Below are 18,844 nucleotides of genomic sequence, written 5' to 3'. Positions count from 1 at the left end.
AAGTTTATTAAGAGTCGTGTTGTTTTTCCCAAATACCTCTCCACCTGTTCTCTCTCCACTTGTCTACGCTGGTGTCAGAGTTGCATAGGTGAAACCGAAAGTGGAGGAGTCCAAGCTGATTTCTAGAGGGATGGCAAAGAGCTGAACCAAGTGTGGTAGAAGCAGGAGGTTGGTTGTTTTGTTAGAAGATGATAGACTTTTAAAGTACCCAGCTGATGAAAATTATGATTGTTAATTGTATATCTGTGCATGAATAACATACTGGATGTGTCTGGTGACATTTTCTGTATTTTTTCATATTGCAATATATATCACAGAAAAAAAAGATATTGCAATGTCATTTTTTCCCCAATATTGTGCAGCCCTACCTAATGCACATGCATGGACATGCGTGAACACACAAACACACACACACACACACACACACACACACGTGCACATGCACCAGCAAGAAGCTAGTAAGCTTGTGGATTATTCAGTGAATGGCCGTCAGCTGCTGTGAATGAGTAACTGAATTGTGTGTGTGGGTGAGTGTGTGTGTGTGTGTGTGTGTGGAGGGGGGCTGTTTGAAGCTGTCAGCACCTAGAGGTACTGGTGTGTATGTGTGTGTGTGAGTGTGTGTGTGTGTGTGTGTGTGACAGAGAGTGTGAGTGAGCAAACACAATCCTGTCCATCAGTGTCCATTACCCTGACAGCAAGTGAGATTAATGACCAAAGGGTCAAATAGAGGCACACAACCCCACCCCATGCGAACACACACACACACTTAGATTCACATCCATATAACTGCCTGACAAGAGGTGAAAATACTTGCAATGAAAAGTAAAAAAAAGTAAAAATCCATTGTTGTAGTTTAAAGCTCTAGCAGGTAAATGGAAGGTACAGTGCCCCCTGCTGAAACTACCTCCTTCATTTAGATACATTGAGAAAGAAGACACCACTTTTCCCTTTTCTTTAGGTTTCCTAGGGCTGTAATACTATTAAAGTAACTACTATTACAACTAATAACTATTAAAGCTACATTCAAAGATTGTTTTGGCCACTTGGGGGCAGCAGAACAAGCTGAAACAGTTCACTATTAACACATCCTGTGGACGTGGAGAAAAATGTGCATTTGTTTTGTCGTTTTTCTGTCCACCTGATGAATGTAAACCCAATATTCACTTTCATTTTATCTCTATTTTGGTCTCCACCAACTATATCTGGTTCTTTAACTGCTAAATGCTCCACTATGTTCGCCAGTTAATTGCTAACTTTGCTTGTCTGCTCTTTGCTGTTGGACAGGTTGTGTACAGTCACTTTACGTGAGGTTTTTTTTGTTGTTGCTGAAAACAGATGCCAGCTGCTACTGGAAATTAGGTTGATAAAAGCCAAATTTGCTGGCCAGAAAACCAAAACAATGAGCTAAAATGGACAAAAAAGCTCCATAGAGCTAACAGAAGCTGCATAGTCAGGTATAATTCTTAGTGGGTTTGTTACTCCCAGCTACAAGTTTCACATTACATATAATCATTTGATTGATTGTTTATATAAAAATGATTTGTGCAGCTTTAAATTCATTCCTAGATGCAGATTTGTGTTTTTTTAGGATCATGGAAATACTAATAAATAATAGCTCTATAGGATGTGTAAATAGAAATACATTACATTTATACATTTATACATAATGTATATCTACTGAATGCACATAGTCTAAACTTTTTTATGTCATTGTTGGAACAGCTGATGGTCTCTTGGCCATTCTTGGTCAAAGGAAGTCACTTTGAACAAAACGGCTTAACATCTCTGTTATTAACGACGCAGGCCGCTCAGCGATCTTAATTCCATTTGCATAATGAGCCAGAGCTGATAAGCCACTCATCAGAGCTAATGGAGTAGCTTTCATTAATTAAAACATCTCATTCCCACTGCTGCCTTCATTACCACACCAGATGGTTGTCATTACACCGCTGTTTGTCAGTCAAAGACTTGACACTGTGCCATAAAGGGTTAGTTAATATTACCAACAGAGCAGGGGAAGTAGTACGTATGTGAATTAGTTTTAGGGCATACCCCCCCTCCCTCCCCCACCCCTTCAGCAAAGTTAGATTAGATCAGATGAGAAGTTTGCAGGATGTCCTAGTGGCTTAGACCACCCTGATCACTCTTTACTGACAGACTCATATATACAACACATGAATACTGTGGAACTGTTTGTACCACTCACATCTTAACTTGTACATCCTTATTTCCCTAATGGCTGGCACCTTGTAATATCATCATGGCCTTTTAACCCCTGCAGGCCCTGCATCCGATGAGATGCATTTTTTGACTTACAGCCTATAAAAATGCTTTTGTGTTATATCTAGATTTCTAGACTCAAACTAACCAATAACATGTCAAGTTTTATGTTCTCACATGACAGAGGACAGGAACAAGAGTAAGAAACCTTTTACCAGATATATTACATAAATGCAGATATATGCTCTCTTGAACTGGGTGTTATATTAAGATACTAAATTGAAGATTTGCAAGACTGAATACCTATCCCCACTACATCAGGTCTATAAAACAGGACACTAATGACATGTAAGTTATTCTGATGGTTTATTAAGTTAGCACAATTATAAAACATGTTTTTATTTGCACTAAATTGATATTTTAGGCAATTACAAGTTAATATCAAGGATATCGAGTTATATTCCATAATAATTGTCTTTTAGAGTAAATAGCAACGATTATATCGAACTTCAAAGTCATGTCAGAAATAATCTAAAGATGTGTTGTTGCACTTTCACACCAAGCAAGACTGTGTTTGTCCTCACTGTGAACCTAGAGCTTCACCTGGCTCGACTTAACCCAAGTAAGATCTTTCACTCCTGTCTATTTTCTGGCTTACTAGTCTGACTTGACAGAGGTATCATATTTATCAAGGAGTACACAGAATGGAGTGTCTGCCCATCCCAAATAGTTCTGTGAAATGAGTCAGTAAGCTTTACTTGGGCAATATTTCTAACCCGATGCTTAATAGCATCAAGATCAGTTTATAGTTGTAATTAATGTTAAAAGCAGCTGAGGGTGGTAGTACATCTACAGTATGAATATAATTAAACTATATTCTACCCATAGACTTAGATAAGGTTGTGCTCCAGGTTCAGCTGAGATTTGATGTGATGTGTCATGTGATTGTGCCATCGTTTCAGTCCATGTTGCGCCTCATTTCCTCTCTGTCTGTCATCCACTTTGCTGTCATTGATTAAGCCCCATAAATGCAGAAGAAATGCGTCAAAATGAGGTGAATCTGAAGTGTGTTTTGACTGTGAGACTGAAGCAGCCAAGCCTGAGTTTTCCAACACTATCTTGTGACACAGAGGATCTTTGATTCATTTCATGCATTTCAATAAACTGTGATCTGAGGGTGATGATTCTCATTGGAAACTGGATCCAAGTTGCTGAGTAATTTCATCAGCGATGGAAAGAATGCAGAAATATTTGACTCACAGATGAGATCTGTTACTGCAATTGAATTCATATTTCTAGAAGATTACTGAGTAAGTGGGATAGGCAAAACTACCTAAAAATTGCTGACTGTGGTTCAGTACAGCAGCTGCATCTATCTCATGTTTATTCATTCTGACACTTTGCTAAAATGAAAAAAGTGAACCCCAAAACTGACACATAGTGAGAATTCAATTTTCCATTTTTTGCTGGTGCCTCCATTTAGAGTAACTCAAAGGTAATGTCAACAGGTAAGACGTTTTGTGTTGCTTTTTTAGCCATATTACCAGTGTGGCAATAGAGATAGCAGTGTTGGTCCACCACTTTGGTCCCAACTGAAATATGTCAACTATTAAATAGATCATGTCACCCGCAGGATGAAGCCCATCACTGTAGCTTTGGTGACCCCCTGACTTTTTCCTTTGGCGGCACCTTGAGATTGACATTTTGGGTTTTTATTGGCATGAAATATGATTAAGACATTCATGTCCCCTTGATGAAAAATTGCAATAACTTGGATGATTCCTCAATTTTTCATCTAGCGCCACCATTAGATCACTATTTCAATTGGTCCGATACTTTGGTTTGTGACCAAATATCTGCAAAACTAATTACATTCCCATCAGCCTCAGCTGTACTTTGTGCTAATTAGCAAATGTTAGCATGCTATCATGCTATACTAAGATGGTGAACATGGTTAACACTATACCTGATTGGTACCAGCATGATAGCATTGTCATTGTGAGGATGTTAGTATGCTGATGTTAGCATGTAGCTCAAATCACAGCTGTGCCTAAGTACAGCCTCACAGCCTCAAGGTCTTTCTGACAGGACAGATAAAATACAAAATATTGTTGACATGCAAAATAACAGGGATCAAACTTTGTAACTTAGTTCCCGGGTGACACTCAGTGACTAGCGGGCCTGAAAATCACCCCTCCCAGCATGCAGTGGTAGAAAGACAGCTGATAAAGGCTGGGTGGTCTCTGCCTGCAGGTGTTTCATCCTGTGACTCTTCAGAGACCATTCAGTTTTAGCTGTAGGACAGAAAGAGAGAGGAGAGGATGAATTGTATGCTGGTCAGTTTGTGTGTGTGTGTGTGTGCGTGTGTGTGAGAGAGAGAGAGAGAGAGAGAGAGATGGGAGGCTGTGGGGTGACTTAGATTGGGACAACATTATCTTCTCAGCGTCACCTGGTAATTGTGCCTCGTTCTGTTCAATCTAACTGTCCATTCCACTTAGTCTTTCTCTGGCCACACACACACACACACACACACCCTCAGAAAGGTTCCCTGTATGGCAGACGGGTGCAGTTACGCACACTGATGCACACAGACAGACTGGCTGAATGGATGCATGTCAGACACACACAAGATTGAACACACACACATATGATGAGACATATATCGCATCCACAACACACACAAACAATTTATGCGTCCAAACACACACACACACACACACACACACACACACACACACACATGCACACACACACACACACAGACACACACACACACACACACACACACACTAGTCACCATGCCCCAGACCATTGCGACTGCTCTCTAGCTCACTGCTCCGAGGATGAGGGGCTCCAATTAGCCAGCGCAGGGCCTCTGCTCGCTCTAATTTCTCTCTCTCTCTTTCCCTCCGATTGCCTGGCTCTGCTGTCACAGCTAATCGAGCCGCTACCACCTCCCACCGCTACTGACAGGCCTTGTCACTGCCACTCGGCAAAGGTCAGAGCCTGGCAATTAAAGCTACCCACTGGGGGTGTGGATGGGGAGGAGGGAGGGTGAGCAGAGAATGGGGACAGTAGCAGTGCTGCACTAACCTCTCATCACGATAACCAACAGGATTAGCTGTGGGGCGCTGAGAGCTTGACACGCACACACGAACACACACACATGGATACATGCAAACAGATGAAAAGCCATACTTGGTACATAAATGAATAACCTTTTACAATATGTGCACACACACGCACGCACACACACACACACACAAAAACACGCTCCTGAGGTCAGAGGTCAGCAGACATGAACTCGCTGGAGTGTCCCAACACACAATTGAGACACACGCACAAAAATACACACGTCTTTTGTTGTCTCCACAGCAGCGTGATACAAATTTCCTCATAAACATGAGCAGACCTCGTCTCATTCCTCTGTTTAACAGTCCGCCTGCCTCTGTCCTTGTGCTCCTCACCTCTCCTCCCTCCTCCCCTTGCTCTTCACGCCCCCGCCCCCCCTCTCCCTTCAGCGCTCCTTCACTTCCAGCTAGACTAATCTGTGCCATCGGCCCCTCCTCTGCCATCCGTCAGAGCCCTCACATTGTTTTGACGTCTAGTTAATTCTGGCCCCGATGATTTATCAAACTCTTATTACGGCCCGCTGAAAGCCTCATTTATTGTCCTGATGTATGGTAATGATAGCCCCGTGCCACCGCCTGCCCTGAATCTTAACCAACGCACTTTTGTCCTCTCTTCCCGTCTCTTCCCTTCTCTCCGGATCCCTCTTTCTCTCTCTGTGTATATATATCTCCTGCTCTGTTGTGTTATCCTCAGTGGCTTTTCTTCATTCTCTCTTTGGTGCTACACTGTCGCTTTTTGTTTTTTCTGTCTGTCTCCAACTCTCTTTTGCATGCTGTCTCACTTCATCTCTTCTTGCCTTTTTTTTTCTATCTTTGTCTATTGTTTCCAATTCTGAGCTATTCCGTCAATGCCTCTTTTAATCCCCCATGATACTGAGAAGTCGGTCATCTCTTGTTCCGTCTCATTCCACCTGTCTGTCCCGTTTTGAAATGAAAAGCCTTGATGCTGCCTTGGACGATATTGGAATGCAGCCAGATGCTAAATATCTCAACCTGATATGGACGCTCTGCATAAGCCGACACACACATCAGGGCCACGGCCATTGAGAAAAGTCACTCGTGCTACCCTGAGAATAGACATTACTCCTGCAGCAGATCATCAAATATCGCCAATCTAGAATTACTCCCGCGGCCCTGACACAAAAACAAAACACTTCTGCTGAATAATTCAGGCTGCGGCAGGATTTAGGGGCATTAGCCGTCGATGGAGTGCAATAAAAGCTGGTGAGAAATCAATGGAGCGAGACTATACCCATTGTCCACAAAGCAAGATCCATTCCTAATGTGTCTGCAGTCATTTAAGTTGAAAGCTTGGCATTCGTTATGCTGATGGTTGATGTCTTCCTCTCTGACGCCTCAGCTACAAGTTTATGTTGTGGGAGGATACAAAAAAAACTATGAAGAAGTCTTTCCAAAAAGGCCAACATTTGTCATCGGATGTCAAGCTCCCATTTTGAAAATGATGTTTATCTTTGATAAATTCATAGTATTTGCAAAGGCCTGTGACACTGACTCCAAAATTGTTGAATGACAAACATTGGTCAGATCATCCAAGAAAAATAACCGCATTCTACGCCTTTTTATAATAAATCATTGACAAATTCTATGATGAAAAGCCCAGAAAACATTGGTTTGAAGTGAGATTGTGTACATTTTGAAAGAAGAAATAACATGACAGTCCTCTTATAAATTAAATGTTTAATTCATTATCAATAAAACACACCCTTGCTTCATGCAGCACACTCAGGTTTTGCGGCCACAGCCTTACTTAGTCTGGTATGGCCAGTAACTTATCGTGGCTAATGTGAGCTAATGCTAGCAAACATCGGATTACTGTGTAAATGATGCCAGTATCCTGTAACTGAAACAGCAGTTAGTTACATACATACAAAAGATACATATTCTTGCTTCAACTGGAAACTGTCAAAGTCCAAACAGAGCAGATGTGCTAAAATGTATTATTTTAGCACACTTGAGAAAAAAGAGGCTATTCCACCCTCATTATTGTATGAATTGTTGTATTACTGCATGAGGAACTAACTGTGTGGAAATTACAATTTCTAATGTATAGCCTGACAGAGGTGACTCCTGTCATTGTATGATTGTAACATGGTTTTATGTAGTGTTGTATTTTTTTAAAGTCGGACAAGGAAAACAATCAACAAAATTACTTTTGTTCCTACCTGGGAGAACGCTGCTGAGGGGAATTTCCGATGTCTTCTGAATTATCTCAATAACTATGTGGAGTGTGACCCATACTCCTTTCAAGTGTAGAATATGGACTGATGTAAATAGATCTGCTGCAGGTATTACTCAGCAACATAATCTAGAAACAGCTTACTGTCTGACTAATTTTATCATCCCTGTTTCCTAGCGATCAGTATTTGATGTTTGTGGGTAAAGCTGAGTGCCGCTACATTATAAACTGGCTATCACTAATGCCAACAATATGGCAACTGACATGCCATCATGCAAATACTGTGTTGCCCACAGTATATGTCTAAACCATGGAGAATCTGGTTTGCAAACGTGTGTCAAACAAGAAGCAGGTGGCTGCTAACCGAACCAAACTGCGTGCATTTAGTGTATCTTAAGGACTCAGCTGTAGGGAAGACAACCAAAAATAGCATGCTCAGGCTGAAGCCACGTGGTGTTGCTGAAAGTACAAAATGCCAGGGAAACATGACAGGTTATATGTGTCAGAATCTAGTCCATTTAAACTAAAAGCTCATTTAGGAACCACTAACTGTCCAACTTGCCAACAAGATTAATAAGCAAAACCGGTGTTAGCTAACTAGCTAATGCAAACCAAAAAACTGAGAGCTTTCCACAACTGTAAGCTAATATAATGGATACATTTGAACATTTAATGACACACTTGTGTGCAGGTGTTAGTCAGTGTCTCAATACTCTCCGACTTCTCTACCCTATCTACACACTAGAGACTGAGAACATACATTTTTGATAACGACTAATATATAGTTTCATCAAAATTACCCAAACAGTGTTTGGCATTTACAATTTACAATTTACATATGGGATAAACTACAGTACTTATGTCAGTTGTAAAGAAGGAGTATATAACCAAGTCAAGTGCTGTGATTATTGATGTGATCTTAGTCTATAGACAACAATAGAGCTCTATGGCACAGAAGAATAAGATTTTTCAGGATTTGGCTACACAAAGCAGTACTTATTAGTTGGATAAAAAAGCTGCTTGGTAGAGTTGTTCAGCTTTAAATGATTACTTCTGTGTTTAGTAGTCTGTCTCACTAAAAGCTATAGTTATTTCAGTCATGTGATGAAACAGCACAAAAATGTGCCAGGCTCCCACGATGCTCTGTATTTTTGATGATAATGTCTTTGGACATATTTATGTCTCACAAGCTATTTTGATCCCGCTATTTACAGAATGGAAACATTTGCGAGGCTGTAATCGTTTGCGTTTTTCAGAATATTCAGTAACGAACGCCAACTTTCTTTTTCTCAAAGTTGTTGAAAGTTGTCATGAAATAAGTAAGATATGTCAAATTGCGTCCTCGACCTTCCTACAGCCTCCTCCTCTTCGGGCCCCCAGTGTCCTCACCCCACCCTGCCACCCCCTGCACAGGCACCCGGGGGCCTTTAAATACTTTATTGGCCTGTAACATTATCTTAATGTCTCTGAGCATCTCATTCAAATAGAAGCTAATGAAGAGTGAAGGCTGGCCGTGTACTGCGGCCCGTTCCAACACGAAACACATGTGGCTTCATTGTCTGCTGCAGGTGTGTTTGTGTATGTGTGTATATGTGTGCGTCACTCTTGATCATACTTGTGCATGAGTGCAGGCATTAGTGCAATTGAGTGTGTGAGCACGTAGTATTATGTGTGTGTGTGAGTGTGTGATTGTGTGTCCAGGAAGTTAGGGATCCCTGGTGATGTTAATGGCTCCTGACAAACTGGGGAGAGGGACTAACAGGGAAATTGAGATCATATCGGCAGACATGTAGACATGCCAGCGACTCACAATGCACAATACACACACGCAGGAGCACACACTGTGTGCACACACACACACCACTGTTTCTTTTTTTCTCTCTCCTTCCCCTTCTCTCTCTCTCCGTCGCTCCTGAAGGACGTGTAGTGAGTGAGGTCAGGCATTAGTACTGTTATCAGATGACTGTGTGTGCATGTGTGTGTATGTGTGTGTGTGGTGGTCAGGCCATCTATCAGCCAGCTGTCTGCCAGGACTCTCCATTAGGCCTTGGACCTGAGTGATGGCTGCGCTGGTCCTCCACTCACCGCGCCACACGCCCATATATCACATACACACACACATACGCACACATACACCTTGGGGCTGCAGATGAATGGTACCCGTGCTATGCTTCACATGTCACATTGACACTGTCTGTCTGAGCACACACACACATACACATCAGACACACACACACACTCACTGATATCTTCACTCAGCACACAGGAACTGCCGGTGGAGCTGTAGTTAGATGTGACTGCACTATGCTGGTGACTTCATTAAAGAATATGTATTGTGCCATTAGGCAGCTGGGGGTCACCTTTAGTGTCTCAGCTAGTCTAACATACAATTCCCTTTTACACATAAAATCCAATCATCTCTCTCTCTCTCTTTTTCTGTCTCTATCGCTTTTCCCCCCTCTCCCCTTATTCATCCATCACCCCATCTCTCCACTCTCCTTGACCTAATTAAAGGAAAGACACCTGATCTTTCACCTCTCAAATGATATCACTCGCTGGCTACTTTATCAACATCACCCCCCTCCTTCTCTCCTTCTTTTTCATCTACTGTCTATCACTTTCTCAGCCCCCCCACCCCCTTTCCTCCCCTCCTCTTCTATCTTTTCTTCACCCTCTCTCCTTCTTGCTCCCGCCCTCGCTCCCTGCCATCCATTCATCTAACACCCTGCAATCCTCTCTCTCACCTTGCCCTCCTCCTCCTCCTTTACTCCACTTCTCATCTCTCCTCTCCTCAACTCCTTATTGCTCTATCAATCTCTCTGGCAGAAGATCAATATCAGCGCAGCGGCTGCTTTTCTTCCCTTCCTTCTCCGCCCCACTCTTCTCACTTTCGAGCCCATCTCCTCGTCTGCAGTAGGATCCTTTTTAGTAAGAAATGTGGCTCTCCATTAGCTCCCTCGCTCATTCTCTGCTGTTAACCACTTCCATCTCTGCTTTACTGCCTGCTCTCTTTCAGCTGTTTTCAAAAGGATAAACACCCGCTTGGGCCTTATTTTCAGTGGGTCTCGTTTTTTCCTACACAATACCATGTTACTTTTGAATTATTCATGACAGAATTATGTACTTTATGTGCCTCATGTGTGCTGTGTTTTAGATGCAGTTGGTGTGAATTATGTATTGACCGATGCCACCAGACAGTTGATTGAAACTGTTTAAAAAAATGGAAACAGTATATATGAATAGTAATGCTATAAATATTGAATGTTGTAGAATTCTAGTGAAAATTTACACACACAGGAAGTTTGGATTGTTTGGCTCCCCCAGATAAATTTACAGTTAAATGCATATCTTTTTTGACAAATTTCATTAAAATAACTTTAATCATCCCATAAACAAGTAAATTTGTACTGATCAATTAAATAATTACATGCACATAAATATATTTATGTATTTTCGTAGCTTACTTGTGATGAAGCTAAAAATGCAGAAGCACAGGAAGGTGCTGGAAGAATAGCCATGGGGTCATTAAGTGTTTATCTTCTTGAAAGGATGAATGAGCTCAGCACACTTCATAGCAGTCAGATTATTAAATGATGAGTTATCTTATGTGCAAAGTTTCTATTTTGTTTTGAATGTCACCCAGCAATTGGTCTATAAATGTTTTTTGCACTCAAGCCAATTTTGAGCCTAGCATTTGTGCTGGAGGAGTTATCAGGAATCATCCTCTGGGGACTGTGAATATCCTCATAAAAATCTGGGGTCACTAAAATCTTTCACAGTTATCCTCTGAGGACCATCAGTGCTGTATCTATGATACATTTTACAGCAATGTGACTTTGACTTTTTGACACATCTCTCTCTGAACAAAAGTGGTATGACAGGCTGACTGATAGAGAGACCAAGGGCCCTATTTTAACCACGCAAGTGCAACAACAAATGCTCAGGCACACAGACTGTGTGGGCGTCTCCATGCGCACCTGCTATTTGGCTGGACGCACCACGGACCAGCCCTATAACCCTGAATGTCTGTCTGTCATTGACTGACTGAGTGATGAAGTTACACCATTGGTCGGCTGGCCCAGTGTTGGAGTTTCCCCATTGGCCATTGCTCTTTCAAAATGAATTGGTGCAAACAGTTTCTATTACATCCTCAGGGGGTGTTTACAGTGGAGCCCCTTGAGCCCAGTCCTGAAATAATTTTTAAAAACACACATTTACCGACCAAAGTGTCTTCAGTGGAGGCTCCAACACTGACAGGAGCACCAACCCCGGGGGTGCAAAGAGATCCATTTTACCAGGCTGCATGGTAGCTAGCGGCTAGCATCGTTAGCATAGCCGTGCCGTGCTGTGTGTAACTCATAGACTGTATAAAAATAAGGTGTAGCTGCAACCCCTTCATAAAAAACCAGAATATCAAGTTATAACCGACCAATCTTATGTGTGTAGAGATGTGTTTGGTTATTCTATAGCAGCCTGATGTCATCAGGTAGTTTAATGAAGGTAAACACGGTGAATGGCCGTGCGTACCAGCACTGTGTTCTGGCTTCTCAGAGTCTACCTGCTTTAACCACATTAAAAGTAATTTTCTGTACCAGTTTTGGTTGGAGAGTGTTGAAATAAAGTGAAATAAATTATTTATATTTTAAACTTTAATCTCTGGTTGCAGCACATCTGCATCAAGTATTTAGTTTGATCCTGTTCATACAATCACCAAAGCAGCAGCGGATTGATATTGCACCACAAACAGACATGGTTCTGAGACGTCTGAGACGTTTTCAGCGCAATGTCTAGGACCAAATTTCAACCAAAATATAACAGCTGTCTTTTCACTGCTTCATTTGAATGAACATCCCACCTGTTTGCACCTCTCCCCCCATGTGTGCACTGTACACTCTGTGCTGGTCACTAAAATACCACACAGACATGCAAATCGAGTATCAAGGTCATCACAGCCTCAACATCATCACTCTGCGTTTAGTTGAGCAGCCAGTGTCTCCCACAATATTCATATAGAATCTGAATTTCCTTTTTCTAAGACACCAAACATCTATCTTATTTGGATTTCAGTATAGTTTTTCTTATGAAATTATAATGTAACAAAAAACAAAGCCTGATAAGAAATGTAGTGAGACATCCCCATTGTTTTCTTAAATATGATATCTGAGTCATAGAAATTTATGTTGTCAAAAAAGCTGATGGCAACTCTTCCATTATGCATTTCATATTTTTAAAAAGTTTCATGTTCAGCTGGAGTCCGATTCACCAAATTTGCAACATGCCAGCTGCAACATGAGATAATTTTCCTCTCGCTCATTTTGACATGTTTCACTAATTTAAATCCACCACACTTTCGGCCCATACAGAAGCATGTGGGAGCCTTGCACATTTATTTGGCATTTGCAAGTGTCAACCTTTTGTGAAACATAACGCTGCCAACATTTGTGTTATGCGTCCAGAAGCGCTCTCATACCGCTTTTGTGGAATGGACCCCTGGATGGTAACATATCTACTGGACATGAGTGTCATCTAAATGCTTTTAACATGTGCCCTGTAAGGTGACCTCAATGGTTGTGGTGCAGCATCCCAACCCTCTGAGACGGGTGGCAACATGTGACGTCTATGCCAAAGCAGCAGTCAGACAGGCTGCACTGCCAGCCTTTCAAATTACAGAGACATTAGCAGGCAGCGAGCGGCAGCTAATTTGACAAGCTGAGATGATGCCCATTCATATCCACCCTGCTTCAGTGGCCCAGGGTAAATATTTCCCCAAGCTCAGTATAAATAGAAAGACAATATTTGAACAGCTGAGAGCAGAGACAGAGAGAGTGAGGAAGAGAAGGAGGTGGAGAGGAACTGGAGGAGAGATCTTAATCCTTTATGTATACATGCAATACATATTCATAAAGTAGCTGCTCTTTAAGGTGAAACTGGAGCCTGGCTGCACAGGACAGGAATGTTATCTGATACCACAGAGTCTTCTGGACTGAAGGACGACTATTGTTGAAGTTGGATTATTGTTGTTTTGACTGTAAGAAACTTTGGGATATTGGATTTAGTAAATAGGCAAAGAGAGCTGAGCTGTAACCAAGCATGAGTTTATCTCTTGTTATTATTGGATTGAAAACACAATGGCAGCTTCTAAAACCAGAGAACAGAAAAAATTAAATCCATCCAGCCAGAATCTGCACAGATTTTGCAATAAATTTTGGATTCATTTTGGTCACTGTGTTGTGACATATCAGTGTGTTACAGTGAAATACCAGGAAAGAGGAACAATGTACACTCTAATGCAATCCAATACAACAGCCCTGCAACAAATCCTTTATCAAGCCAATGCTGTCTCCTGAAAAATGTGTTCATATATTGCTAATTTTCTTTGCCAAATACATTTTCTAGGAAACAAAATTGCTGCCTGGACTATGTCTACAGTTTGTTGTGTTGTTGGCGCACTTGGTTACGGCTAGACAAGGTTCCTGGTTTTGGTTAAATATTGAAAAAGTCATCCTAGCATGGACTTATTATATGTATGCAAAACTATACACTTTCCCCTTAACAAAGTTCTCTGAGTTGTCTAAACATAACCATAAAACCATAAAAAAGTTTATAGTACTGTGCAAAAACTTTAGGCACTTAAGATGTTAGATTCTTATCCATAATGCAACTCCATGAGGGAGACGTCTGATCGGTCCCAAATCTATTCAGCAGCATGTCAACAACCCCAAACATCTAGCCAGAGTCATAAAGAACTATCTTCAGCAACACAGTCCTGCAACAGATGGTCTGGTCCCCACAGAGCCCTGATCTCAACATCATGGAGTCAGTCTGGGATCACATGAAGAGACAGAAGCAGCTGAGACACCAAAATCATCAGAAGAACTGTGGCAACTTCTCTAAGATGCAGGAACAACCGACACGCCAAGTACCTGAAAAACTGTGAGCAAGTTTACCAAGGAGAACTGCTGCTGTTTAAAGGCAAAGTGTGGTAACAACAAATATTGATTTGATTTAGGTTTACTGAACTTTGTATGAAATTAATTGATAAATAAAAAACATTCATGGCATTATTTTTGAAAGTATCCTCACTTTACTTTTAGTACCTAAAACTTTTGCACAGTACTGTATGCGTCTAATTTGCAACAGCAGATATGTTGTAATGCTGCCTGAACTATGTTCACCATGTTGCACCGCCATGTTTCTACAGTAGCCCAGAACAGACAAACCAAACACTGACTCTAGAGAGGTCCTTTCACATTTTTTATTGGTTTCATGGCCACCGTAGGTTCTCCTGCACGTTTGGAAGGGGAGGGTGGGGGGAGGTGTAATCAGTTGGTTGCAATCTGCAACCTCACCGCTAGATGCCACTAAATCCTACATACTGGTCCTTCAAGGTAAGGGTAAGATTATCATCTTGGGTTAAATATTTAAAAGGCTAAAGTGACTTCAAGCTTTATTATTAACATTTAACTGAAACCAGTCTTTCCTGAACGTTATCTTCAGGTGCTTTTGTTGCCTAAACCTAACTCTCACTGCACTGTGTATGCCCACTATCCAACTCAACCACTTCTATATGTCCATATGTCAATGTCTATATGTAATTTAGTCAGAGAGGTGTTGATGTAACTCTGTGGTAAAATTCAACATGCAGTGCGAAACTTTTACATATAAATGAACATCTGTAACATTCAAGCCCTTGCCAAATGAGCTCACACAATGCTGATTAAGCCTATCACCACCAGATGAATCTCTTTGTATTTCACTGTGAAACAAAAGCGAATATAGTGTATAGTGATGGTGAAATGATTCATTTCGTGGCGGTTGTGTGATGCCCAAAACAATTTATCAACCATTTTACAGCCACAACAGTAGCAACGGAGCCTATGACATGAGCATGCGTGGACAGTGCCACTGCCAGAGGGGACAGACAAAAGTTCTGCACTCCAGCTTTAGGGCTGTACATACATGATGAAAACTCATGACAATCCACTCACATGATGTACATTTAAATAAAACAGGCATGTAGATGAACAACACAAATTCTGTAAAAGCTTGACTGTAGAAAGTAGGTCTGAGGAGGTGAATGATTGACTCCTACATGGATGGCGTCCCAGTCCTTTGACTGTCCTCACAATGGGAGCCAGTGCTCAGTATTGTGCCATGCTGTTCCATTGTGCTGTCATATGGATGGATGAGGCAGAGAGCAGGAACAGAGGCCGTGGCCAGCTCTATTATATATTACATTCTGCTTGTGCACTCACTTGTTCTGCGTTACACTTAGCTTCTGTCTCCCAGTCCACTAGCACTCCTCCCATCAGCCTTTCTCTGCTTCAGACAGACAGACCGGCAGGCAAAAATGCTCATTGTTCCCTTGGGGGTCTCCATTGATCCTGCCAATCTCTTCATTTACTACCTTATCAATGCTGACTCCCACCTCTTTCCCCGTCAGCCCAGACCTCGATCGTTCTGCGTACGGCTGAGTGCACGTTCGACTGGAAGTAGGAAAACACACATATGTACAAAGCACTTGCACACACACATACATGGATGGAAACTAAGATGCCCAAGCCCAGAGACAGTGGATATTTGCAAACACAAACACACATTCATGGACAGTAATTATTCTTGGTGAAAGACAGGTGTCAGAGGAAGAAAGATAGCAGTGAAGGAGAGCAAAGAGAAGAAGACATGGGAAGAGCAAGATGTCAGAAAACTGGCAGGCGGCTCATGACTGCATGAAGACCCTTCACTTATCAGTCAGTGACCCACAGTCACACACACACACATACACAACACCGACCCACACACACATTTCTGAGATTTCTATTGTCAATGCTTACTGGTAAGTGTGACAGGAAGACATTTGCTAAGGGTCAAGAGAGCGTGGAGGGTAATCAGAGATGGTGCATTTGTTAAGACTCCTGACATTCATAATTGAAGAATAGAGTTTAACCTATATACATTCATATCAAATATGGTTAATCTGATAGAAAATATGTGAGCATAGGAATCTAAAAATTAAAAAAATGTTGGTTGTTTTCTGTAAAATGATAACTGACTGTAGGTTAAAGTTTACTCACCTCTTTATCATTCACCACTATCTTGCTGTCTGGGCATGAATTACAACAATCTCCTGTGTTTTCTAAAAAAAGAACAAAAGCTAAAGGAAGTGGAAAGCCCACTCTCCTTAAAAAAGGAGAGGTTATGTGAGGATTGAGTGGGTGAGACAAATATCAGAAACAAAGAGGAGAAAGAGAGAGAGGAGAGAATGTGTGTGGGAGTGGAGGATGAAAGCAGTGGGATGGGGATAACAGAAACACTTTGGTATGATGACTGATGGGTTTTGTGGAAGTGGAGACTCACCTGGGAGTGCTTTTCCCATGACATTGCGAAATCATTGCTGGTGACAACTCAGCAGAATGTCTGTGTGCCCTTGCTATTTACTGATTGGTTTATATGTACATATATACTATACTACTGAATATGTTCCACTAGCCCTGATTAAGTGGCTAATACATTTTTTTAAACTTAATGTTCAATCACCTCCATTTGATTTGAATCTAAATACTGTTGTTTTCCAATTCCATCACTATACAACTATGTAATAATGTAAGCACGTTACTATATACAATAACAACACCAATATAACTGTAACAATCTAAAACCTGTAACTGTAATGTAACTATAACTTTAACAATATATCTTTATAACTATAATGATGTAACTATGCAACTATACTTATATAATAACAATACATTTACAATGTAACTATTACCTTGACTTTATACCATAAATATGTTACTTATGTAACTCTAATAACAACAATACTGTATAACTAGTGGTGGAATGTAACTAAGTGCATTTACTTTAAGTATAGTATATATATATAAAGACTGTAACTGTAGCTATACAGTATATCTATATACATATATACACTATAGTATTTTATATAACTACTTATGTATTGTAACTTTAACAATATAACTGAGGATAACGGTTATAATGGGTATAATGGTTTACTGTAATTCCCTCTAGTTAGCATTTATACAGCAAGCAGTATACAAACATTTAATGAATGGTTTACATTACAACTTAGTTGCAGCTATAAGGACATTTTAAGCATTTATCAATGTACAGTGTTTGTATGATAACTCCCTCTGTGACATATTCTATATTATTACAACTTTAGTTTATTATATTGTCATTCATTATCTGTTTATATACCAGACTCTGCTTATGGGTGCACAGGAGTTACAGTTGTTGACAATTAACATATCTGCTTATAACTACATTATAAGGTGTTATAAACCATTTATTAACAGTTCATATACTGCTTTTAAATGCTAAATAGGGAGGCTTAAAGTAAAGTGTTACCGACATAACTGCAGAACAATATAACTATAAGATATGACTATAGAGGGACTCTGTTATTCTGCTCACTTCTCTTCTCCTCTTCAATCCTCCTTAGCCCCCCAAACCATGGGATTCCCTTGATGAAAGTCAGAAAATCCTAAATACATACTGATACATAAACGCATCAACCAAATGGAAAATGTCATGTTCAATGAAATGAAATTATATCTACAGAGACAGACATAGAGGAACATTCACATGTTGTTGATTTGTGGCCATGTCGCCTCAAATGTCTCTCTCTCTTTCTATTACTCTTTTGTTTCCATCTCTCAATTTCACTTAAATTGCGTATGCATTACTGGCGTGTTAAATTAGATTACACAGTATAGCCAAATCGTCTAAATACAATCAAATAATATAATACAAATAGCACAGGAAAATAGGATGTAATGGTAAACATCTGCTCAACTTGTATGACCTTATGATCTGTGTATTCATAATGACAATCTCAACAATTTCTGTTTAAGTCTATGTTTCAGTAAATTTGTTGGGCAAGAATGTCCAAATAATGAATTGTGAATTGCTCAGAACTAAGAGATTATTTTCCTCTTTTTCCGTTTTTCTCTCTCACTTTTTCCATTCTGTCTTATGATTTCCTCTTTTTTGTTGACAGTGATCCTCCTCATCTCCTGCCGAGTTAATATTTCCAGGGTTAATAAATCAGAACTGACACAGAAGTGGTGGCTTGGCTTGGTGCGAACCTGCATGACCCCTGATTAAAATATTTTGTTTGAATCTGCAGACAATCCACAACATGGCAAAACTGTGAAGTTGATGTGCAGTTGGATGAATCTGAGCCTCTCCCTTGGATAGCTTTTGAGATTAGATACACATGGACAATCTGCATCCTGGTAAAGTAACCGACCAGTCTATCTTGTAAGTAATAATC

The sequence above is a fragment of the Thunnus maccoyii genome, chromosome 9 (assembly GCF_910596095.1).
Source record: "Thunnus maccoyii chromosome 9, fThuMac1.1, whole genome shotgun sequence".
Classification (NCBI taxonomy): domain Eukaryota; kingdom Metazoa; phylum Chordata; class Actinopteri; order Scombriformes; family Scombridae; genus Thunnus; species Thunnus maccoyii.
The sequence above is the reverse complement of the archived record's forward strand: the minus strand, read 5'-3'. Positions refer to the sequence as shown.